This window comes from Rattus norvegicus, chromosome 2 (assembly GCF_036323735.1).
Source record: "Rattus norvegicus strain BN/NHsdMcwi chromosome 2, GRCr8, whole genome shotgun sequence".
Classification (NCBI taxonomy): domain Eukaryota; kingdom Metazoa; phylum Chordata; class Mammalia; order Rodentia; family Muridae; genus Rattus; species Rattus norvegicus.
In genome coordinates this window covers 152,058,787-152,063,768 of record NC_086020.1, presented here as the reverse complement: position 1 = coordinate 152,063,768, position 4,982 = coordinate 152,058,787, and the positions used below count along the sequence as shown (strand labels likewise).

The window sequence follows — 4,982 nt, the reverse complement described above, 5'->3', positions numbered from 1 at the left end:
TAAGTGGCTTCCGGTCTCCTCCTCCCGGCCGGCTCGTCTTGGGGGCGGAGCTTCAGCGCTGAGAGGGGGTGGGGTGGGGTGAGGGGGCCGGGCGATCAGTGGGTGCCGGGAAGCGGACCCGCCTCCCGTGCGCGTGCGCCTGACAGAGGGGCGCGCGGCGGCTCTGCGCTCCGGGATTGGGGGGGACGCGTCCACTGGAGAGCGGCTGAGGGTCCGGGAGGGTCGGCCCGTTTGCGAGGGCCCTGTGCGCGCCTGCGAGGAAAGGAGGCGCGTGCGGCGTGGGGCGGGCTCCACCTGCCTGCCGGCGGACGCAGGGTCACTGTGTTCCGCGGACAGCCCAGGCACGCGATGTGAGAGAGGATGTGAGACGGAACGGCCGGTTTCGGTGCGGTTGCCTTTGTTTATCTGCCTCCTTTCAAGACGCTTCCAAGTCCGGAGGGGAAGCGAGTGGCCGCCTCCGCCGCTGCCTCCTCGCGGGGTTGCGGGCCCCGCGCCATACGGGCGGGAAGGCTGCGCCCGCCCCGCCGCCTGTTCTCGGACACCGACTCAGCCTCCGCTAGGGGAAGCCAGTGTTAGGGTTTTGACAATAGAGATGCCTATGCGCGTGTTTTACAGCCCACGGACACCGTAGTGACTAATTCATTTAACAAGTCAGAGCACCTATTACGCGCCGAGCTTGTACTAGGTTTAGAACTACAACCTTCATCACTCAGGCCCCACGCCTGCCCTCGTAGAGACTTAGGGAACCGAGAGTTAACCTCAAAAATATACATGAAACTATCATCTGGATTGTAACTTCATGTATTCAATAGTTTTTTAAAAAGGGAATAAACATTATATTAAATTAGTATAATCTGAATTTCAGAAAAATTAAAAGATGTTATTCCAAAAAAGTGGAATTCTGGAAAAATATGCTAAAAAAGAGGATGTAGTTCCCAAATTTTATGGCACTACTAACCCAGATTAAGGATCACCTAGTAGTATTGTTTCAAATTGCATCAAGTCAAGGCCCTCAAACTAAAGTGGAAAGGTTGGGGCAGAATTCAGAAACAAGAACATAAGCAAAATGAAACTCTAGTTTAAAAAAATTATAAGATTGTAGTATTTCCAACTCTTAAAAATTGTACCAACTTCACCTGCTAACTTAAAATGATTATCAAAAATTTTTGCAAAAACAATGGTTTAAGTTTACAGTTTTATGTTGGGTTGCTTCCAAAGTTGATCCTGGGACACACACTTGCAGCCCTCATGTCTCAGGTCGGACATGCCATATTTGGGTTTAAATTTATCATTTTAGTGCTTATTTCTTGTCTCATCTATTTTGTTTGTTTGCTTTTCTTTCATGCTGTTTTGAAAATTCCATTCTAACAATTTTTATACGTTCTTTATACTTTGAGTAATGTTTCAATTACTGCTATGTACAAATCAGCCCCCCAAACATAGTTATTTAAAACCATAACTGATTTGTTCATGATGCTGGACTCTGCTTAGGAATTTCATCGGGACATAGTACCAGTAGCTCATCTGTATGGCATGATGGCTGGGCTTGGCTAGTCTAACTGAAATCACTTAGAACATGAGGTTGAAGCTAGCTAGTGTCTCAGGCAAAATAAGCAGACAGTAATGTGGAAAAGGCAAAGGTGGAAGCTAAGAATGCTAGAGAAAAAGAAGGCTTCTCCACCTGGCTGATTGAGGCTTCCTCATAAAATGATAATCTGAATTACAAGAGGGGGCATTCCAAGAGAACAAGCCTTAATATATGCAATCAATATGATTACTAATATGTCACTGACCCAAACAAATCACATGACCAAGTTCAACGTCTGGGAAGGATAACATCTTAATTCAATAAAGAGTTGATAATTAGAGGTAGTTTCAGAGCTAGTTTATTCTTTAAATATTGGTTTCTAGAAAACGGAAACTCATACTCTTTAAAAAGTTGGAGATGGAGGGCTGGAGAGATGGCTAAGTCAGTACTTAAGAGCACTTAATGCTGTGTTGGAGGACCTATGTGCAGTTCTCAGAAGCTAACAACGATTTCCAGGGGATCTGATGCCCTCTTCTGACCTCCATGGGTATTAGGCACAAACATGGTACACATACAGACATGTAGGCAAAATATCATACATATAAAATTAAGGACTTTTAAATTTGGAATATGAAACTTTGAAATTATACAATGCTTCATGAATTTTTATGCCATTCTTGCACAGGGCCCATGCTAATCTTTTCTTACTATATATGCTGCTGGTGTGAGCATGAATTCACACACATGACAGGAAGTACCAGACTGCACTCTGAGCTCCCTATCATAACTGACTGGCATTCTGGGCTATTCTAGGAAGGGTAAGATTATATTCCTTGAATGAGAAGAGGGGTGAATGGGGCCATGAAGTTCCTGATGAACTTTTCTCCTTTATTAAAAATATTTGGAGTCTTCTTATTTTTCTTGTCTTGAGGAAGAAGGGTGAAGGGTGAAGCCTGGCTGAAAAATTTATCTCCCTAGATCTTATGCAGTTATGCTTCCTGTAAGGAGACCGTTCCAGAAACTGCTCAATTGCTAGGAAAGCATTGCTTTTCCTAATACCTCACCGCCCTTCTCTTTTGACACATACATAGAAATAGTGTCTCAAAAATAAGAGGGCATAATGTGAGAAACATGAAGCCGGAAGCCATAGGCTGGGGATGCTTGGGAAGAAAGGAGGAGCCTGGGTCACTCATGATATTCTGAAGCTGCTCTGGCAGTCCTGAAATGGCTGCTTCTGTTCCCCAGATAAACCTGAATTTGTCTCCACTTCCACCTAGAATGTGTAGCTGAACATAGATTTAGCTAGTACATAAACTCACAAGTTACCTTCTACTGAATGTTCTTGCTCACGATTTACCAGTGAGATGGTAACTTGACTTAGTGTGTTAGAAGTACACAAAGAGCTGTTGCAAATTACTGTATCAACTCCTATACCATTTCTCCTAAATCCTGATATCTCAAATTACTATTAGAGTAAGAAATATTTATTAAAGGGAATAAGAAGTAGAAGGAAGAAGCAGTATCCAAACTTGATTCTCCCAAAGTCTCATTTTAACATTTTGATGGTCTCTGCCTTTTTTTCCAAGTACTTTTTTACCATTATGACACTAGTGCATATTTATATTATTTTACCTAATGTTGTACTATAAATAGCTTTCCAAGTTAGCACAAGTTAGCAAGGGTGTGGCTAAGTGAGACAACAAATACATATACTGTGGTGAGTAACAAAATATATACCCACAAGAATGGTTCTAAAATACACAGAAGGAAAATTACTTTTAAGTAAGTTGCTGACTATAACATGTTTTGGTTAACTGTTTCTTGGCACGGAACATGTCAATTCACTTTTTAAAAAAATAATAATTACTATTACTGTGTGTGCACAGCACAGTGTGTTTGTGTTGGGAGGTATGTGGGTGCAGACATGGCACGTGTGGGGTCAGTTCTCTCCTCCCACCTTTACATGGATTCTGGGGATCAAACCTATGTCCCCAGAATTTCAATGTGACTGCCATCTCACTGCCCTCAATTCATTTAAAAAAAAATTCAAGTCAGTTGGTTAAATATGAGTAAACATAGAGGGATACATATGGCATCTTAGTGAATGATTTCTAAAACTGGAAGGCATCCATGCGGCTGTGCTATATGTTATATGTTTGTATAGACCTTTTGTGATCATGTATTTTTATAAGCCATTTTTTAAATATGCGTAGAGGATAGAAAATTCTTAACTTCCAAGTATTCTTTTTAGTGCAAATTTTCATGACTCTTGTGTTCTTGATTAACCTCAGCCTATTGTTAGAGTACTCCTAATGCTAACGAATACACTTTAGCATGAGAACCAAGATATCTTTTGTGAAAGTCCAAGTGACTCAAAGAAACTAGTTTTCATTTTCATTAACAGTAAATGTTATCAAATGTCTAAATATCAGTACTCTGTTGCTTTCTGTTATTGCAATTATTCGTAATAGTTAATTTCCCAACATCCTTCTCCAGGAAAGATAATTACTTCTGGTTGCCACAGCACAGAGGAAACAATGACCAGCGTGACTAAGAGAGCTCCGTGAAAGACTTGAGATTTGAAAACCAGCTTTGTCCTTTGGTATCGCTAAGCTGAGATCACAGGAGAACACAGCTACGTGTTCAAATAGTGAACCAGGAGCCCCTTACCTGTGAGTGCTAAGTTCAAACTGTCATGTTTCCTACGCTCTGTGAATAATTAATGACTCAGATAGCTGAAGGTTTTTCCTGAATTCGTTTGGAACTGGACATTTTGAAGTCCTATTTTCCAAAGATGATAGGAGACCATTACCACATTTTTAAAAAACATTTCTTAGTTATAATCACTCTCTCTTGAATCTCACTTATTTTTGCCCCTGCCATAAGTGAGGCAACAAGTACTTATGTCTGGGAAACCAAGGGTAAAGATAAAGACCTAGGGGAAAGTTAAACACAGACTCTAAACACAGTGTGTGTTCAAATGCTTTGGCACGTTCACTCGCTCTTCTGGTTACCTCAGATGTACATCTGTAAATTGCCTGGTTATCTGCTGGCCTTTTAGCTTTTTAGGATTCAGACAGTCTGGTGAGTTCTTCATTCACTCCAGTCGTGGACCTGTTTAGTACTTTTTGCTGCATATGCGGAGAATGCTTTCTAATGTAGTTGGTTTGGGGTCTCTATGGGATGATTCCCCCAGAGAGGTCCCTGGATATTTTCCTGACCTCTTCTTCAATTGATTTAGAATAGCTTTTCAGGTACGTGTTGCTAGGCAGTACTTATGTGACGTACATGAAGATGGCTGCTACCCCCCCCCCCTTTTTTTTTTCAGTTCGTCATAGTGAAACTTTTGAAGCCACTCTTTGTCATTAGGAAAGCCTCCCACCGATTTTCTAGGCCTATTCCTGATCTCTGAGTCAGTCTCGGGACAGGCGGGGAGCTGTCATGGCAGCTCCCT

At 42.0% G+C, this 4,982-nt stretch overlaps 1 long non-coding RNA gene and 1 pseudogene across 9 annotated transcripts in view; one reads left to right on the top strand and one right to left on the bottom strand.

Annotated features, from left to right (window-relative positions):
* The window catches only part of LOC102554278 (uncharacterized), a 105,440-nt gene that overhangs the window by 1,259 nt on the left and 99,199 nt on the right, over positions 1 to 4,982 (top strand). For all 9 annotated transcript variants that reach the window (XR_005500996.2, XR_010063823.1, XR_005500995.2 and 6 more), the window contains exon 2: positions 4,025 to 4,200. This is a non-coding gene — a long non-coding RNA (uncharacterized LOC102554278). The remainder of the gene's footprint in view (positions 1 to 4,024; positions 4,201 to 4,982) is intronic.
* Positions 2,169 to 2,260, bottom strand: LOC120101210 (U6 spliceosomal RNA; annotated as a pseudogene).